The following is a 21,298-nucleotide window of genomic DNA, read 5'->3' as shown; positions in this document are numbered from 1 at the left end:
GACGTGGGTCCCATGCCTGCTGGGCCTAGAGACCCAAGCTACTCCTGACTGATGAGCCCCAACAAGGGCGAAACATGTTTGGGGATGCTTGTGGCAGGGACGTCATTTCACCAAAATCCCAGGGGTAGCGGAAGTGACATCACACTACCCTTGACTCCCTGATGACATCACAGGAAGTGATGTCATTTGACCCCACCCCAAAGTGATATTGCGGGAAGCAATGGAACATGACCTTTCACCCGTTGACAAAACAAGAAATGGCATCACATAGCATTGTACACTACGAAAAATATGGTTACGATATCACTATAATGTGATGTACATTTCATACAAGAATGGAACGCCATATGTATCGTTAAGATCAGTGTGTATAGGCCCATATTACCAAATTACTGTGAATGCAAGCAGACGTCCATGGCCAAATAATAATGATGTGTTATTATATAGCACTTACGCTTAAGCACTTTATATAGAAATAATATTCACCCAATATCATCCAACCTGTGTTGGTACTCATTTATCGACCTTAGAAGGATGAAAGGCTAAATTGAGGCATTTAATAACAGGCTAAATCAGTGACACCACCTGAAGTGTGCCTGAAATAACCTTTAATGAGTATAGCAATTATTGTATAGAATTCCAGAAAGACACATTATTTGGTATTCCTATTCTTTCTTATTTAGGGTCAGTGCTGAAAGTGTTAGACTTGTGGCACTCCTATTCTTATTTTACTTCTTTTTTAAGGGGCCTGAACAAGAAAGCCAGACACTCCAGAAGTAAAGAGCCACATTATGCTGGCAACAGCCCAGGAGCTTGCTTTGCAAAAAAAAAAAAAAGTATTTTCTTTAACAATTTTTCTAGAGGTCGCAAGGGAGACCTCAGAGGTCGCAGTTGCGACCTCTGGTGACCCCCAAATGATGTCCCTGGCTTGTGGTCTCGTGCAGAAGGGATGTGACCTAGCAGTTCGGGCTGGACTGCCCCTTTTGGGGTGGGCCATGCCTGATTTGCATATGGTCTTTGCCCTTCTGTAATGGCTTGGCAGGCGAAGAACAATGGTCTGGAGGGTTGCCCCGAGCAATGCCAGTGGTTAAGATTCAGTCTAAACCTTCCAGCCATCACCCCTTTGTTTTTGCTGTATGCATATCAGTAATACAGTACTATTTTATTCTGTGTATGTGTTAAAATGCCTTTTGCCACAAACGTTGCCATAAAACTTAATTGGGGGAAAAGAGACACGAACAGAGCCTTACAGAAGTGCACACACCACAAGCTGCTACCGATTGGCCACCCATGAAGACATTTCGCAAAGTTGTCCACCCTAGATTTCTCCCTCATACACCACCCCTCATTCCAATGCAAGTCAATAAGCAAATATTATCCTCCTCTCCCTTTCTGTATTTCATACTCCCTCTCACGTATTGATTCCCTAATGTTGTCATCTACCCAAATAACACAATCAAATAAACTGCATTACACTACCCAGAGCTGGCTGCTTCCAGCCACAGGGTTTTTCTTTGTGCCCTTTTTAGCGAGGCCGTGCTGTCAGCCCCCAACCACTGCAACGTGCTTTTAGAGACAAATACCTTGCGCCCACCTCCGCAGCAACCCATCCGACCCGTGGGGCCACGCAGTTAGGGTTTATCATGCTCTTTGTTTAAAGTAATGGTCCATTTAAGAACCTTTGTTATGGACAAGGGGTTCGAAAGGGGCATTTTATTCTGAAAGCACATATAGAAAAACGAGTTGCCTCCCAAATCTATCTTCTTTGAAGGCAATTAAAATATGTTGACAAAAAATGTAGTATTTATATGTCTGCATTTGGTGTGTTAAATAAAAAAGTGTTTAGGCAAAAATATCACATTTCACTTGCATCGTATAAAGCATGTCTTTGTCGAATGATGCAAAAGGTTACCATTTCACATTATCTTTTGTTATGATTAAGTCTTGAAAGACAGTCTACAAGCCATTTTTTATAGTTTTGTGAAATAGAATTCTGGTATTTGTAGTCTTCACGATGGGGACAAAATAACGCAATATTTGTACTGCTTTTGTTTAACATATTTCGATAAGGATTCCTATATTGCTGGAGTACTTTAATTATGATGTGTGTACTTTTCAAGTCAGATTTATAAACAGAGAATTGTTGAAAGCCAAACATTTTGGTGAGGGGGAAAGGGTCATAGGGCCAATTTGTTGTGGCGATTTGCCAGGTCCATTGATGCGGGAAGAGAGGCTGCTGGACTGAAGATGTTATACCGGCCGTGTGCTGATTTTCAGGGAACAAGTTGAGATTACATATGGGTTGACAGCGTCCGCCCACTTTTTTCACAGTGCTGTGTGATGAATTTGATGGTGTCATCACTCCTTTCCCAGCAGTGACCTCTCCCCATGTGGCCAGGGGACAGCAGCCACTACCTGATCCTGACCCTGGGGGCGGCTATATGAGGGAAGATTACATGGTGGAGACAACCTCCGGGGAAGTGACAGGGCACCATGGGGCAAGGCATGGTATTCCCCTTCCTCTCTTGAGGATATCCCATTCATACCCAATGTCTTAATGGCATATTGTTACACCTCCCCATATCCATTTAGGAAGAATATTGAAAGTCTTTCCTCAAAAACTGTATGGAGGTCTCATGAAAATACTTTTCCAAGCTCTACCTGCAAGTCACTCAGAGTTGAATTGCCCTTAAATAACGCTTACCCAGACTTTGTATGTAAAGCATCAAGAATGGACTACCATTCGCATAACTACAAGGATACTGGGACGAGGAAGAGGAGCCGAATAATGCAGAGCGGAAAAGACCAAGAGTACAGGCTGTGCTCTAGTTGTTCGGCATGCATACCTGTAGCCGTGAAATTTAATCAGCGGCCACAGCTGACTGTGGTGCGTTGTTGCTGGAAGGAGTAGGCTGTCTCTCTTGGTTGGACCCGGGAGACTGTGGCGCTAAAGGAAATGCTGTGGAGCCATACAGCTCAAAGAGGCAGAAGAGGAAGGTCATCGGTGAAAGAAAACTGGCTGCAGGAACACCAGAAGCCAACCCAGGGCTCCTGGGCTTTCGCAGATGTTGAGCAACACTGCTTACCGGATGGAAGCCTGATGCAGAGCAGAAGAGCCCAGAGTGGACCGCAGCAGGCAGAGAAACCAAAGAACGAAGACGATGAGACAAGAAGAGACGCTGATCGCCTGTTCCAGTTTGCCACAGAAAGAAGGAAACACGCCAGCAAGAGCCGGGAGGTCCCCGAAAGGGAAACAAGGACACTGGGGTGTATGGCAGCCATGCCGCATGCAAATAAACATTAAAAAAGCAAATAAAGTACTGAAAAGTGACCAAGTCAGTGGGCATTTTGTTAAATGGAAAACCGAAGAGAAGTTAAAGATTTAGCAGTCTGGGAGTGTATACAATACACACCTAAGAAAAGCCCTGGCAGGATAGTATACCAGGCAAATTCAGTACTAGATACCGCAAAGTCAGGATGACACCACGGTTGGAAGTGTGTGCAAAGCCCATGCGAGAAAAGCCCTGACAGGAGGGTAAATCAGACAAAGTAAAGCTGTAAGTGTGTTTATGAGAAGTCCTGGCAGGAGAGTATGCCAGGCAGTTGCAAGTGTGTTCAAGAAAGCCCTGGCAGGAGAGTTTAGCATGTAGTTACAAGTGTGAATAAGAAAGCCCTGATAGGGAAACACACCAGACAAGCACAAATTGAACAGTGCATAAAAAATACATCACCACAAAAAAGGGTCCTGCGAAGGATATATCAGGACGAGCCAAAGGATGTTTAAAACCAGAGAAAAGAGGAAGGAAAACCTGGATGGAGAGTACACCAGGTATCCTAGCAAGATAAAAGATAAAGGACCAAGTTGTTTTGAATATCAGTTGTGTTGTGAAGGAAGAGAAACTCAAGGAACTGATATCTTTTGAATAAACAACATAGGGAAGAGAAATCCAGCAGAAGGGAATCACCCTCTGGAACAAGGAACTCTATCCTTCTGGAACTTTTGCGTTGGAGTTGTGCATTTTCCTTTTGAACATTTATCAATCACTGAAGGCCAAAGACATTACCCATTTCACCTTAGAGTTTATTTTGTTAGAGTGTGAGGGTCAGAATAGTACTTTGGACATGGGACGGTTTTGTTTTGGACATTCTGACATTGGCAGACTCTTAGTTTTGGTTTTAGGTAGGGAAACACCACAAGTACAGGGACAGAGAGGCATTTCCCCACTACCTTTTCTTTTAATAAAAGTCTTTGACCTATACCATGAATCCCTGGTTTCCGAGTCTCATTCCAGGATCCTCACAGCCGGCTCCATCCCCTTTGGTGTTTTCGACGCCAGCATGAAAAAAGCTTCTTTGCTCAAGTTTTCACCCACCAGAAAGTGAACCCACAAAATCACAAAACCACAAAACCACATGAAAGTGTCTCCAAAGCACATGAATTAGTATTTTGCTTTTCATAGAATATTTCAATATAGATTTTTGGGTTAGAAGGGTCCACATCTTTTATACTTTGCTGGCAGTGTTATAGGAAAATCTCCTCTAGCTGTTTTCATTTTGTGAAAGACAACGCTCATTTCTATTTTGAATTTTTCTATTTTGAATTTTCATCTATTAGGAAAGGCTTTTTTTAATTAAATTGTGTATTTCACTTTAGGATAGGTTCAGTCCCTGTGCCTATGTTAATGATCCCCCACACTTTTTTCTGGACTTGAGCCCTAGTGATGACATTTGAAGACTTGCGGGAAATGCTTTCTCTGACTGCCTCAGTAAACAGGCTTTGTTACGATTGCACTATTCTGCAGCAAATGTACTTTGCCCTGTCTGGCTCAGGGCCAATCCGTGGCCTTACATCCTTGGAATGTGCTGTACATTAAGTATGTTTAGATTACTTACCTGTGATCTTCATTACGCTTTGACTTGCTCTTCCTTGTCACAGTACTTTCTTTTGAGATACCAATCTCTACAAATTATTCAGCTCACTCAGTCAGCTACTCCAAAATAAGTCTCACTCCTGATATTGCTAGAACCAGAATAATTATAGTTAAAATTGTAATATTGAACGTCATGGATATTAATGACTAATTTTGTGACATTATTTTCAGCAATGCAAATAAAGGAGCCCCAGACATCTTTTGCTGCACCAGGGCCCAGAAAATCCTAGGGCCGGCCCTTACACTACCTTGCTGGAAGCTAAACACATTCAAAGCAAGTGCACTACTCCACTTCGCTCACACTATGCTATACAAAACAGGGGTCAAGTCATTAAAAAATGGGGGGCTCATTAAAATACCAATTGACTGTGGTGTCACCAGAAATTAGCATATCAAATTAAGGTGCCATCTGGAAAAAAAGTGTGGGACTTCTGAAAAAAGTGTGGGGGGGTCTCCGTCCACGTGGACACTCGACTTAAGCCGTGTTTTATGCGCCTCAACACACAAAAAGCTTTCCAATAGAAAACTTCTCACACCTATGCTGAAACCGAAACATTTTTTGTGGTGGTGCTGCAGGGCGAGGGGGTGGGGGATGGGATCAGTGAGCAGGATCCTGCAATAACAGTGGAGGAGGAGTCGGGACGAGGGAGGATGTGGCTGGGAGGGGCCCGAGGGTAGCTACATTTGAGGCCCTGCGCACCGCACAGTTATAGTTTAGGACAGCGACAAGAAGAGCAGCTGATCGCTATCTGAGTAACTCCAGGGGAGGAAGAGGGAGCAGCTTCCGGAAGTATCGGACTGGGGGCTCCCTGGTCAGCAGTACCGCCTCTGGTGTGCTCCGGTTTTTTCGATCGAGGTAAGGAGCGGCGCGCTAAAAAATTCTACCGTAATTTAACTTTTTTCAGTTTGTTTTAAAGACAGCTTCGCAAAAAGCCATTACAGCAAGGGGAGCTGCGCGGGATTTCCCGCAGTGACAGTCACAGCACCAGCCGGGAGGGACGGACGGGGAATGATGTCATCCATGTATTTTGTGTCAGGGCGGTGGCAACGTGGGGTTTTCCCAATACGTCGGACACGTTCAGTAAGCAGACTGCCCGGCGCATATCTGCTTCGCCGTCTATGTGTACCTGACCAGGCGGCAGCCACCCGCCGACTGCAGACCGCGCGCCAGTTATCTGCCAGCCACGGCAGTAACTAAACAACGAGCGGCTTGGATCAGGTCGGATTAGATTAGATTGTCCTTTCCAGCATATACAGCGGTTTTGCTGTGTACAGAGATGCAGTGTAATAAGAACAACGGCGCTTGCTTTGTCTGGACTGCATCTGCAACCTTTTCAGTTAGTCAATTCAAACGGTATTGCTGCCTTGCACGTTCAGGCGCCGACTACAGGAGGGCAGATATGTTCATAGTACTGTAAAGGTGCACTGTCTGTCACGTGCTGATAACTGCTGAACCCATATGCATGCATTAGTAATGGCCGAACCCCAAACCCTCACCCATAATGATAGGCTCACAACTGGTTTCAAGTGTTGGCAATAAAAGGCCGTAGGATTTTATTGTACAGATATGGGTTATGACAATAACAATATTTCATATCATGATGGTATCATACTTTTGAGCACCGGGTCCTGAGGTTACCCCCTCGGACCTGTGCCGCCTTCTTGTGTCCCACGACTTGTGGGCACCGTACAGTGCCTTGTACTTCTTTTTTCTCTTCTCCCCTTTTTGTAGGGTGGGTGTGTTCTGTGGTAAAGAAGCAAGAAGATTTGGAAGACACTGAGTAAACAGTGAACCTCTTGTTTGCTTGGGTCCCCATTCAGGGTCCACAAACAGATTGTGTTTACTCTGAGCATGCTGCTCTCATTTATAGGACCCAGGGAGGCCCTGGGTCTTTGTTGTGTATGTGTTTCGCAGCCCAGACCCCCTGGTGGGGGCAGATCTTTGAACCTGGGTGCCCTGCCTGATGGTTGTTTTCCTTATGGTGCTTAGCACCTTGCTGTTTGGAGGAAGGGTGTGATGACTGTTCGCACCTTACCCTTCCTTGGCTTTTGTGCTGGGGAGACTGCTTATCTCCGAAACTGGGGGGGGGAGAGGAGCAGGCATGTGGGTTTGGGGCTGCCCCCTCCCAGCTGCCGATGGTAACAGCAGTTACCCTGCCTCGCTTGTGGGATGCCCATGCAGCATTGCCCAAAACCGTTTGCTTTCCCTTAAGTCATTTACAGGAACCGCGCTGTGAAATATGCAGTGATATTGACAATTTAGGAGATCCATATGAAATTTTGAAATATTAAGTTGAGTAAATGAGTCCAGTACCACAACAATACATCCTAATATTGAGTGCCTATTGTTGATATCATTGTTACACAACAAGTCGAACGCTTTAAAAAATAGAGTGAGTTGGGAGGCGCAGGGCAAGATGCAAAAAACAGCACAGCAGGTTGGCAGGCTGTTGCAACGATCTTTCAGAACTGCCTGTGAATCCTATGGATTTTATTACATTTCTCGAAAACTGCACTTCACAAATACACCATTTTCATCAATCCCATTTCGTATTATCCATCCTGCAGTCAGTATGCAGGTGGCCCAGGAAGCGGGCGGAATACCATCGTTGTATAAAAGGAGTGTTTCATAGTTGCAGAAGTTACGGGTAAGGAGTTACACATAGGAGATTGCCAGGCTCGACCCAATACTTTATTCATCTCTCAGATCCCCCACATGCCACTGTTCAAACACTCACCCGGACAGCTGACATCACACACACATTCCACATTCAATCAGAAAGCAGAATAGACCAACATACTCTGCACCTCCTTCTTTTAGAAACCACAATCCACACAAAGGCAAACTTGCATCCGCGCACTCAACCAAACCTCTGCAACATTCTCACCCTCAGACTCCCATTGCGAACAAAACCCATGTCACCAGCCAGCAATCTCATCCATCACAACCCCCCTCAGCCCCAACAAGCATATATCTGTCATGCCAACATTCACTACGGCACATAGCAGCCACAGGCCGGCCACGTGTGCCCCTTTGGGAGCACCAACACCCCAGGTAATTTGGCTAACATTTTTACCACAAGAATACATACCAGCATTTGATTCCCCAGCTCCCTCCTCAAGCCCAGCAAAAGAACACACAGTGAATCTCCGTGAGTAAAACTTGGCTGCAACCGCATTATTAGGCGGGATTTCTTGCAGGCGAGACATAAACGGCGCCAGAGCTTCAGGGTTTGTATGCTGAGCTGTCTTACTAGCTGCACCCTGAGTAAGGACCAAATTCCAATCGCTACATCACATTATGCCACTTCTTTTTCAACTTTCACTTTCGTCACTTCTTTACTTAAATGCTTGTGCTTAATTTCCCACCCACGAATCCGGGCCGCTCTACCCTCAGCGTTTCATGGCATCCCTTGATCGTGTCCCCCAGAGCGCTGCTCACTGAGCTAGTGGCTGCATGTGCTTCCCCTTTGTGGCTCTTGCCAGCACTTTTTTATTGGATGTACCCTGTAACTCCGCTGCAACCACCCCTAGATACCAAAGCGAAACACATAGTTACAAGTAGTGTATGAAAACAAAGCTACCACATTGCAATTGACTGAGCCTGATTTTTGGGGGTGGGAAACAAAGATGCAACAGGACCTGAAAAGGAGGATTGAATCTATCCGCCTCTTTTTAAAGGGGCCTTTCAGCCGGCCCTCCGCCAGCACACTTCTGGTCCCTACCAAACAACCCCAATCTATTCTGCCTGCTTTCCTGGAGCACCACCTAGCCCTTCCTGCTCTCTTTCGCAATTGAAGCCCCATAGCTTCTGGTCGAGATGGAGCGTTACTGCTAATAGCGGCGACCACCGAAGCCGTCTAAGGGCGGTGTGTTTACCCCCATAGCAGCGACAGCCTACACTTGCCCCTTCAGCAGCACCAACATTCTTGGTAATTTGGGCAACACTTCACTACAAGAATACATACAACTCTGCCCAACCCTCCTGCCGCAGTGAAATAACAGGCACACAATGTACCTTAGTGGGTAAAACATAGGTCACAGCTTCTTTGTTGGGCAGGAATTCTAACAGGCGATCCATAATTATAATTGGTTATTTATAATGCACTTAAGACCGAAGCGCAAACCCGGGATTCAGTTCGAACCTGTACACAACAAAGTAACAGCTTCAGGTTTTCTTTGTTGCGCGGGTGTTCTAGCTGCCTCCTCCACCCCCCCTTCCTGCCAGAGTAAGGACTAAATTCATATTCCAGGGCTCTCCCCAATCTAAAACTCCCTACCCACCCCTCTATACATCACCTTATTTATGCCACTTAAACATCACATTTCTGTTTCAACTTTCACTTTGAGGTTTTGGTCCCTTCTTCACCTAGATACTTCTGTTTAATTTCCCACCCATCCATGACTGGAAGGAGTCCCAGGCCCCCCTGCCACCACCCAAAGCATTGCGTTGCATCCCTGGGTCTTGTACCCCTGAGAAGCATTGACTAGCCTAGTGTCTTACTCATGCTGATTCCCCCTTGAAAACCCATTGGACGACCTTAACCGGGTTCAGCCAGGTAGAACAGGTCTAAACCAGCAAATTATTTTGTATCGTATGATAATATAAGAACAGCGTTTCTGATGACACAGCGCCCTCCTACGTTTGATCAATATCTTTCGTGGTCATTGTTAATAAACAACGCGTAAATAATATCTGTAAACTGGCAGCATCCATATCCTGGAGGCTGTAACTCTACAATTAGTTTAGGTACAACTCAAATGCAAAAGAAAGCCAGGGTGTTGGTGTGCTCGGTCAATCATAAATGCTGAATCAGAAAATATATGCAAACATCACAAATTTAATCTCGAACATTGAGTTCTGATATTTTCACAAAACGGCCTAGTATATGTAACAATACATTTGGTTCATTCACCTAAAGCTCTGAAATCATTAAGATACAATTCTGACATCTGTGGCTAAAGCCCTTCTGCTGCGGATCTTCACTACCACTAATGTTAAATTACAATCTTTGCTCCAAAAATCCTTGTCATCAACTCATTGGTGCACGTGCCAATGTTTCGCCCACTCTGGGCTTTATCTAGGCATCCATGACTCTATATTAATCAATAACATGTACATTTATAATTCAAAATCCATATGTTCTTTGTCCAAAATCCGCCTGTGTATATTTAATTTGTTGATATCATTGCCTTCTCTATACATTTGGTGGTGGGATCTGTAACCGCATCACTTCCCTCTTTCTTCTAGGGTTTGTTCCATTGGAGGAGTTACATTCGACTTGTACCTTCCAGTTTAATTGCCAATCTCCTCTTCAATGTGTTCTTGGAGAAAATCACCCCCCCCCCGCACCCCCTAGATATTTATCAGTCAGCAGTTGAAATGTTTCAAAAATGGCACAGCGTTCTTTGTGTTGCCCACAACCCATACAATGTTACCTACTACCATTGTCACAGTTACACTTTGTAACTACCCAACTGCAACAAACCCATCACCCCCAAACAACCTACTCCACCCATTTCAATCTGGGTTTCGGCTTGCACAGAGCCCCGAGACGGCTATTCTGCACATTCTTTATGACCTCCACAGCATCACAGTCACAGGACACACAGCACTGCTCGTACTCCTCAACCTCTCTGCAGGCTTCGACTCCATTGACTACACCACTCTACTAAACATTCTGGGACACATGATGAATCTTTCTAGGACCATATACTCAACTGGTTCTGGAACTTGGGCAAAATCAGTCTAACTTTCCAAAGCTGTAGCATTTCTTGGAATAATTGTACCTTTTTCAAGTTTAAACTTGCCAGCATGGATCAGACGGTAATAGTAAATGTAATGTAAAGGGGTCTTATATAGCTCTCTTCTGCCATTAATGTTAGCCTTGCTTTGCATGGCGGGCAGGATGTGTTAGTCTGATGGTGGGAAGGTAGATGCAGAAACCTTTGGTGTTGATGGATGCAGGTCGGAAGTACCTGTTACCTGTGTGTCGATATGAAAATATCTAAGTTGTTTGTGGTTGGTACCGACTGGGCAGGTTAGCCATATGGGCATCCCCCGGATTGTGACGTGCAAGAATTAACAGCATGTTTGTTGATAGAAAATGGATAGGGTCTAAAGATGTTAACTACACTGGACCTGCGAGGAAGTCAGTAGGGGTGTGGGAGGTCTAAGGATGCAAGACTTTACTAGTGAGGAGTTAGTGTACGGATGAAGAGGGTGGGGTGTGGGGATGGTCTGGACTGACTGATTTTGTTTGTCACCATGGGGAGCAGGGAGATCTACTTGGAACCGGAACAGAAGCAATTTATTTTAAGACCACACATTTCCTGAACTTTTCTGAGTTTGCAGAGGCTGCGATTCACAGTTACACCACAGAATCCAGGATATGTTCCATATGTTCCTCTCACGTGGAGGATCATCTTCCGTGCGACTTCCCGTTTCATGTCAGAGCAGTGGTGTCACATGCAACCATGTTATGTGTACCACATGTGCCGCTCTGGCGCCCTTATTTTGAGTACGACTGTCGAGCTGACAGATCTGCCAGCTGGCCTGTGGCAGGGCTCCAATGCCTGGCATCCTGGTGCCACTGCCCCTACCACAATGGAGACCACCACTATTTCTTTAACCTCAGACACTCCATCAGCACCCTATTCCCTCGACTCACCCCTGCTAAATCAGTTTCTATTGTACCTCGCCAGCATATATTTTTCTCCTCAACTTGATAGAGCAAGACGGATGCAGCGCCCTTGATGTTACATTTGCTTCAATGCATGGATCATCTTCACCAGTTCGATCCCTGTATAAGCACTGCCACTTAGTCCTGCAGCTCCTTCTCGACTGGGCTCACTTTCATAATACTGAAGGGCCCGCCTCTGCATGATCGACACTTCATGGCCAACAGGATCCCGCTTAACTCCAGAGCAGGAAGCTTCACTCTAGAGAGGTAAGTGAAGTAAAGCATTGTAGAGATGGTGCGTCAGTCCTGGGGCGGACGGCAGCACACTGGCTGCCACACCCTCCTCCCCCCACACAGCCTCCGAGTACCAGTCTTCGCCAAAAGGTAGTATCCACCCTGGGGCAAGTATGCAGGTGGCAGCAGTTATAGGTAAGAAGGTACACGTAGGAGACTACACTGTTGCTGACTTACCGGTTCTTCCATCTCCCATCCCTCGACTGCCACTCTTGGAACACTCTCAGCCACACAGCTGACATCACATATACCACATTCAATCTTCCGGCAGATTAGGACAAGACACTACACATTTAAAGCCCGTTCTAGAGTAGAGAAACTGCTCCCTAAACTCTCCTTGCAGGGAAGAGTGTCAGGCTGGCTCGTCCGTGCTAGATCAGAACAGACGTTTACCCCCCTATTGTTCCCCAGCTGCAGTGTTAACTGTTGCAAGGAGCAGCATTTTGCAGAACTTTGGAAAATACATGCATATGTGGCCCTGTGGCACATTCTTTGATTTTGACGTAAACAAAAGCACTCAGAAGAACACCCCATTTTCCATTATCTTAGGTAGGGACACTTTTTGGGGCTATTCGCATACCAGACCTTTACTGTATGGATGGGTTAGTCAAATGGGTGTAAGCACAATCCCAAAACGAGAAAGCAAACCTCCCTGCCCCCCTCACAGAGATTGGCAGGTTTCTCGTCGTGCCCAGCCGATCTGGCAAACATCTTTGGTCAGTGCTTCCCATTCCCTGTTTTAATTTTGCATCACAAGCATCCTTTTACAGTCTGTTTTATAGGACAGGCCCCACCTCCCCCAAATCCAGAAAGAAGTGCTGCTGCATGTTACCAATCCACTACACTTTTCCAAATTTGCTGTTTGCAAATTATTCATTTTAAGTTTGTAAGATGGGACATGACCATGGAGCCAGCCATCAGTGGTTTGCCCTGGGGTCCATACACTGTCTTGCATGTGCATAAATCAATGTTGACAGATCTCCAAAGAATGTGCCATGTGCACAGGGTTGTCTTGTTCTCCTAGAGGAGTGCACGATCGGAGTTGCATAACTGTTCACCAATGTCTTGGGTTGCCCACTGTTGGCTACATTTCCCAGTACCTTGAATTTAAGGATGAGTAGGTGTGCGTCAGTGAACCCAAAGACTCCTTGAGAACGGAGGAATGATTAGTATGGAAGATGCTAAAAATACGCCATTGTAAACCTCTTAAGTTTCCTGTAACTCGCCAGCATCCCCCCCTCCCCCGACACACCTGGCGCCTCCAACATTACCATAGCATACTGCCGATACTAAGACGTTTGAAACAAATGCCTGCCACGAGGGATTATCTCTGCACATAAGTACTGTGATGAAGAGCAGAACTAGGGGTAAGGAAGATTACCATAAGTGATAAAGCTATTACCCCCACACCCTTCTTCCTCGTCCCAGTACTCATTAATTTGAAGTGTACCAAATACTAGATCAAGCCAACCTTAGTCAATGATAAAACACACCAGTATGCTTAACAGCCAGTGAAAGCTTTTGCCCAAAGATTAGTGTGGCTGATCAGCCTGCAGGACGGCAAGTGCAAAGACCTGATCTGGCTGTCCGGGAAGATGAAGCCTTTGGTCGACCATAAATGGAGACTCCCAAGTCGTTGTCTTAGAGATGTCCTGAGCACTAGCCCTATTAGGCCATGAGGTAGACCTACACTTTGTGGAGCATCGCTGAACGCCACCCGGGGGAGGGCTCCCCACCAAATAATGTTTGAAGCAGATCACTTCCTTCAGCCATTTGCTAATGGACCAATTGAGACGCCTTGCGCCCTCTGCCTGCTGAACCATAGACCGAAACTGGAAAATCCAGAGTGGAATACAGGAGAACCAGAATCTAACCCGATCCTTCTGGCAGATGTTATGGCCTTCACGAAAACTGATTTAAGCCTGATCAGCGTGCGGTCAGCACAGTCCAAAGGCTCCTATGATGTGCCCTGGAGCAACCTGGATACCCAGGGCAGGCCTCAGAGGTGAACTAGAAATCTAATTCTAGATGTAGCAAGAAAAACCTTTAAGCATCCTGGCCACCAAGGAAACCTTCTGCTCCAGGCTCTCCCAGGGGCGCGCTACCACCATAATTGCCGTGCTCCTATCCTGAAGGTACTGTGCGATAATGTGAACCCCACATTCGATGGTTAGGATCCCTTTGGATCTGCACCAGATTGAGACGTTCACCCAATGTCTGTCGTATGCCCATACAGTGGACTGCTGTCTGGCCCCATGGATAGAAGAGACCCTCTTTCCCTCCAACCCGCAGCCATTGTGGAGCCCTGTCTGACAAGCCCCTTCCTTTTCATGACCATCTTGCCCAGCATCAGTTGTTCTGCAGGCATAGATCAGTAAACAACACAGATGAGGGAACCCTTAGGAGGAGCTGCTGCCAGTCTAAGGTGGCAGACGGAAAAGGTTCTCTTGGGCTAGGAGGGAGTTTCAGTGCAACACTGCAAAGAGAATTCCTTATTCTGCACACGACCCTCGAGAGGAGGGGAATTGGAGTATAGGCTTACAGGAATACCTGTGGCCAGGGAGTTGAGAGGACCTCTGTCCCAAAGCCTTTGGATCCGGGAACCTGGATATGAAGTGGACTACCAAAGAATTGTCTATGGATGCAAACGCTTCCACGGTTGGATGTCCTAGCATAAGAGTTATTGGGCAAATTCGCCTGGGCTCAGGAGGAGATACAGGAATTTCGGACACAGTGTATGCACCCTTGCGTTCTTCACCCCTTTCATGTAGGATGCTGAGAGAGATGGAGCAGATTTATTTTTGCCCATTCCCCCTTGCTGCAAGCGCACTCTCAAAGGAGACCGAATAAGTCCCTTCTTGCTGACTGATGTATGCCACAGGCATGGTATTGCTCGACCAAACCAAACCTGGGAAACCTTTTGATCTGGGCAGAGAAAAACCTCAGGCGCTCCTGGACTGCCTTGACTCTTTATAGTTGGCAAGCCTGGGATGTTCTTGCAGTCCTTACCTCCCTTGAGGTGGCATACCTCAAAGAGAGAGCTCACACTAGACTGCTGACATCCGTGGTGAGAACCACTGGAGAAGGAGGACTCTGGTGGCATCCCCCTGAGAAGATTCGTAAGGTCGAACCACCATTGAAGGAACTGCCTCAACTGGAGTCATTTAAAACCTGTGCCTTGAAATCTATTGGCAAAGGCAACCAATGGCGGTGCAGATGGGACAGTAAGAAATGAAGGTGAAGCTGAGTGCAAGGGGTAACGAAGACACCAGCAGCTATCAACTCCTGGACCCTTAGCCACTATCTTGTTTGGGGAGTTTGCAGAGCATTTTTACCTCCGTCTTGACCTGTCAGATGGGAGACTTTTGTGTCTAAGACAGGTGAGAAACTGTGCACCTTTTAACTGTAACTCCTTGGCTGGCTGGAGGGGAGACATTTTCCAGTTAAAACAGACCCCTTCTTGGTTAACCAAGCTCTAGGTGCACCTGGTCTGCTCCTTGGATCTGCCAGTCACTGTTAGGGGGAATGCTCAAACATTTGCTAATTACCTACACCTTAAAGACCCCCCAGCAACTTTGCTGGAGTTTGAGGACTTTATTTTTTTTACCTAGAGAGAGTGAGACCCTTTTTTCCCACTCTCTCATGTATTTTATGTGAATTTTACCTCTGTGTTTCTTTTGGCTATGGAGTCTAACAAACTCCATAGGCATCATCTTTAACATTGTGTCACACAGCCCCTTCAGTGCAGTGACACAGGGAAGTCTTTTAGATTACCCAAGGTTTAAATACCTCTCTGGGATAAACTACTGTTTCCCCAAACAGTAAAGTGAGATTTTTTTTCCTTAGCAGTGTACTTGCTAGACCCAGCACAACCTGGGTCGATAACATGTAATAACAGCAGTCTCCATGTACTTTACCTAATTATGACCAGCTTACATTTGCCGCCATGTAACATGTGACTGGCACCATGTTTTGCTCATTGACTATGACCCTGCATATATATGTCCTGCTGCCGCCACGCAACATGTGACTGGCACCATATACGTGCCATCTGACTTTGACCTTGCATATATATGTAGTTGCCGCCATGCAATATGTGGCTGGCACCATATATCTGACCACTAACTATGACTGTGCATTTTGAATTAATGTTGTAACCATAAGCACTTTTGTTTCTATCACTGTAACCTTTCAAGTTAAAGCACCTTGGCACCCCAGGGTTTGGGCACTATTCAAGACATAAAAATAAATAATAATATCTTACAATACAGTGCTGGAGGGGTTACTTAGTATCCCCTGTGTCTAACTGCTCATGTATCATTTTCATGTTACCCTTTCCTCACAGAATGGCTGGTGGCAGTGGTTTCGTTCCAAACTACCATGGTTTGCATTTACTGCGGCTGTTCGCAGCTCCGGTAATGCTAACCATGGGAGCCATCTTTTTCAAAATGGCGCAAAGCCATCTTTGACAAAATGGTCCCCGGTCTTTGTTTTTCGCCATGTCTTTTTGGAAAGGTCATTCTAGAGAGTTTCTCTGCGCGCCAAACCAGGTTTGGTCTCTTTGTTCATTTTGCCTTTTGGCAGGATTTCTGAGTGAAACCCGCCTCTGGCTCCAGAGTGTCTGGGGTTGGCAGGAAGTGAGGGAGGTGCCAGAAACTCCCTGTGCTTAGTCTCCTAGGAGACCCAAATGCACTCTTTGGTGATTGGCTGGCTGACTGTCCGGCAAGAACAGCCACCCTGCTGGGTGAGTGACAGCTAGGCTGGATTGAATGGGAGAGAACTGAATAAAAGGTGAGTCTTTTGGCTTGGAAGGCAGAGTCGACCACTGGACGAAGGAACCCAAGAAGAGCTTGAAGAGGACACCTGCTGCACCTCCTGGACCGTTGATTTGCCCGGTGAAGCCCTGCTGCAGTGCCGAAACGCCAAGTTCGCATCGACAGAGAAGCCCCTGCAAGGACGACTTCTCCGTTTGAGATGTTGGGACCAATCAACTCCAAAGTAAGCCGCCTGACACCCATCTTGGAGCTGGTTGAATTTCCTCAGAGTTGCTGCAGGAAAACGTATAGCCAGGGAGAGGGACACCAGATTGTGTGTGTTACAATTAAGCTGGCCTAAAATCCACTCCACTTTTGCTCACTGGTCTCCCTTTTGGCCTCCTCGACAAAATGCATTGCCCTACACCCGCAAGACTCGCCTCCTCCCAAGTTAAACCCCAGCTACTTTTCGTCAAAGCCAACTCTTGACACCCTGAAATCCCCCTAAAAACATCCACGCGAAGCATACCCTATACATAACTGCCTCCCAGGTTGACAAACAAACTCTCCCCATCTACCACAGCAACCTTACCAGCAACTCGGCCAGCATCCCTTCCCCAGTGACACATAGACATTCTGCCCCCTCTCTCTACCACCCTTTACCTCCAACATTCTCTTCACCATTTCACCCTGTCTTGCCACAAAACCCTGAACCACTTACCATAAAAGGAAATACCAGCTAACTTAACTGAAATTATTACCCTCTACATATTATTTTACATCAACGTTCGCATGCATGCTACCATGTCGTCCCTCCTTTCTTCTACATCCTCCTTACCTGCCCTGCCCCTTGCCCCCCCTTTTTATAAACTCCAACCACGCTCTCTGATATGTCGACCAAGAACTTGCTGACAGCAACTTCTCCACCAGCTTCAGGGCCCTCAATCTCCCAGTTGCCATACACCTTCCGGAATCTTAAATCCGTTCTAATGCACCTCCGGAGGCAACCCACAGAACCCCTCCTACTGGAAATGAAACATGGCTTCCACTATACTGTCATTCTTCCCATGCACATGCCTTGCTCTTAACATAATGTTGTTGTGCAAACACCCCTATGCAAAAACTTGTCGTCCCTTGCTGACTGACTGTTAATGACCTCAACCACTCCACTTTGAAATTAACCTACTTGTCTGATTGCTCTGCCCACCTCCAGAGGGTCAGGTTCTCCACCAATGGGGAAAACACCAGAAACACTGTGCTGGGCCCTTCACCCTTTCACTGCTATGGCCACATCACTACACACCACCTTCACTTCCAATCCTGTTCAAAACGTTCCCACTCCTGAAGCATCTGGAAATATTTGCACCTTCCAGCGCTCCGGTTCCCCTCGAAGCCACATAGGCACTCCATTGTACCATTCTAAAAATGCCAGCCAGACCGTAAAATCTTCCATCACCACTCCTGACAACCTCACTCTGTAGTGCGGCATCTTGGCCCCTGACATTGACCATGTTCCTAGAAAAAGTCTGCCCCAAAGCTATCCGCTTGCATACAAAATGTAGGTGACTTATCAACGTTTGTGCTTCCCTGAGCTCCATCTTCCATGTTGCTGCAGTAGCTGACACCATGTTGGACAACTTTCCCACCTTCTCTGCTGGAAACCTTGCCATCATAACAACAGAGTCCACCTCCGTGCCCAAGAAGATCAAGACTGTCGCCGGGCCCTCCATCTTCTAGGCCACCAGGGGCACCCCCAGTTCCTCTATTAGAACCATAAACTCAATTAACAGTATTCCACGCTTACCCAGCACCACCGCCTTCCCAACTAACAGAAAATCATCCAGATAATGTAAAATCTGCTCAAAAGAGAAGCACCACTGCAAAAATGTGCTGAAACGCTTAAATAATGTGCACGATATTGGACACCCCATTTGCAGTACCGTGTCAACCTATATCTCGTCCTGGAATGAAATCCCAAGCAGGCAACAACCCTACAGATGCACCAGCAGCAATGCCAACTTAATATCACACTTCACTACAGTACAGTCTTGGTCCACAATTAAATAATTGACCAACATCCTTTCCAGCCAGGATAAATGGTGTGTGATCCTGAATTCCCCCTCCACCTTCTTTGGCGAAACCCTGAGTGTAACCATATCCTTCTCCGGCCAAACCTTAAATGGGCTCACAACTCTTACCGCTGCAACCTCCTTTGCAAGTTTCTCTTCCACAACCTCCAGCCTCTCCCTAGCCGACCCCTAATTCTCTGCAACTTGAGCCCTGGTAACACAACCAAAACCCCACTGTAAACCCTTACCCAAAACCTGTGCACTATCCCTAGCCGGATACAATTCCAGCAACGGGCCCACCTTAACTGGCGTATAGCCTTTTCCCACAATGCCTCTTCCAGTGTTCTGCCCTCTGTTGGTAGCCCCCAGCCCCCTTATCGATGGCCTTGAAGCATTGTGTAGCTGGGTGCTGTCCCTCACACCTGCTGCACTCGTCCCTGAACTTGTAGACGGCTCTAAAGCACACACCTTTTATTAAAGGCCCAGCATGCCATGGTCTGTGGTCCTCTACCTCCTGTCTCCACCCTGTGTGAGGCAGCCGAGGAAGGGGCCGGTAAGGTAACGGCAAGCCACTTTATGAGTGGCGAGGGCAGTGTGTATCACTGCCACCCAGTGTAGCCAAAGATCCATATCCAGCCCCCATACAACTCTGTTATCTTCCTCCATCCATGCTCTAAATTCTTCATACCTGAACCACGCCAAGCCACCATGTTCACAAACTCATTCCTAATCGCGTCCATATACTTAAATAGCACCAAACACCTTTTCAGGATACTGCTCACATTTATGATAACGGCTAACGTCCAATTCTGAATAGTTAATGGGACCCTCTGTATCCTATCCTCCTCCTGCCTCTTTAAACCCCTCCTTACCCCTCACCTCTGTGTGGTAACTTATCTGCTTCCACAAACACGCCCCTCCATATCTTATCTTCTATTTTCTGGATCACATGCAACTCCAGAGGTTTTGTTATGCCCATATATGGCAACTTCTTCCCCATTACCTCTCCCAACTCCCCATTCTTACCTTTCTTCTCTTCCCCTTGTGTGAGCGCATTTCTCTTAGGTCGAGTAAGTAAACTAAGGAACTCGCCCTGCAGGCCTAGAGGGATTTTTAATCATTTCCAAGGCCTGTGTCTTCATGCCATGATTCTTGTCCAGAATGGTCCGTGGTTGTGATTCATATGTGAGAGCTAATTTCCCCGGCGGCGCCAGTTCTTCACTAGCGCCATGTCGCACACCTGAAGTGTGCTCGGGGTGGCTTGCCGTGCTTGGCTCTCATTCCTGTTGTGCACTCTGTGGTGTTGTTCTACTCTTTCCGCATCTACAGGAGGCAGGTATGATGTAAAGGGAGCCCTACTTGGATCGCGATTCCGAGCATGAGGGTGGCTGGGCTCACCTATGTTTTTATGAGAGGGGGGTTTGGCGGTATGGGCAAAGAAACTGTATAGTTCCGGGAGCCATGGTTTACTTTTGTCTTTGGCAATTTTTACCACTTTGTTTATTGCCGCCATAAACTCTTCTGCATCTCCATTGGCTTGTGGCCAGTACGGCGTTATCCTATGACGGATGGCTAAGTTGTCAAACAAATTCTGTAGCTGCCGACTCTTGAAGGGCGGTCCGTTGTCGCTCTTGACTGTAGTAGGGGTGCCATGACGATTAACATCTTTTCCAGTGTCGTTGTCACTGATTCTGCATCGGTGGAGCACACTGGCTCCACTTCTGGGTACCGGGTGACTTTGTCCACCGCTACTAGAGGTATGTCTAATTCGCGATGGTGCAGAAGTCACTATTGATCGGGTTCCACCTCTGCGGGGAGGGCTGTTGACTCTAGCGATCGGTTCTGGTGGGCTTAGGCTGCGGGAGGCTTGACATGCAGCACACGCCTCCACCACTTCTAATACTTTTCGTTGAATGTGCTGCATCCATATTCGTGATTTCAGAACAGCTTGTGTCTTAACTACCCCTTGATGTCCTTCATGTGCTAGGTCAGGAGTAGCGCCCTTTCCTCCAAGCTCGCCAGGATAACAATCCGGTGTCCTTTTAGCACCAGTCCTTCCGGAGAGCCAGACAGTTCGTGGTGGATGCCAAATGGGCTCTGCAACATTGCTTGGGCCTTCACCATGTGGTGTGAGATCGACATTAGGTAGCTCTTCCATTCCCCCATAAGGATTGCTTCTTTGGTAATCTACAGACAGGTGTCTTTGGCTGTTTCCTCAACAATGTCTCGTAGCCGCATCGTTTTCAGCCGGGCACACGCGCTGACGTGGCTGAGGTGCTCTTCTGCTTCCAATGCCGCTTTGCACTCCTTTGGGGTCGCTGGTCGAGGGTGCAGCGATAAGACGTCTGCTGGATTGTCAGCCCCTGCATGGTACTGGGCTTCAACGTCGAACTGTTGTAGCTATAGCATCCAGCGCTCGATACGTGCCGGAGGGTGTGGGACGGAGCCTTTTAATATTGGTACCCGTGGCTTGTGGTCCGTAAAGACTTTAACAGGGTTTCCCCAGATGTACACATGGAAATGCCAGCACCCCCACAGGATTGCTAGGGCTTCCTTTGCGATGTGGG

At 46.9% G+C, this 21,298-nt stretch overlaps 1 protein-coding gene across 2 annotated transcripts in view; it reads left to right on the top strand.

Annotated features, from left to right (window-relative positions):
• The first annotated feature begins 5,590 nt into the window (after window positions 1-5,590).
• The window catches only part of LOC138516121 (TRAF-interacting protein with FHA domain-containing protein A-like), a 62,632-nt gene continuing 46,924 nt past the window's right edge, over window positions 5,591-21,298 (top strand). The window contains exon 1 of one of the 2 annotated variants that reach the window (XM_069630977.1): window positions 5,591-5,787. The gene's annotated coding sequence lies outside the window, so the exon portion shown is untranslated. Of the gene's footprint in view, window positions 5,788-6,068; window positions 6,151-21,298 lie in introns of those variants that run through there. The other variant, XM_069630978.1, reaches the window with a different exon arrangement.

The sequence above is a fragment of the Ambystoma mexicanum genome, chromosome 6q, assembly GCF_040938575.1.
Source record: "Ambystoma mexicanum isolate Mex_15411 chromosome 6q, UKY_AmexF1_1, whole genome shotgun sequence".
NCBI lineage: Eukaryota > Metazoa > Chordata > Amphibia > Caudata > Ambystomatidae > Ambystoma > Ambystoma mexicanum.
Note: the sequence above shows the minus strand (reverse complement) of the source record. Positions and strands in the feature narration are given on the sequence as shown.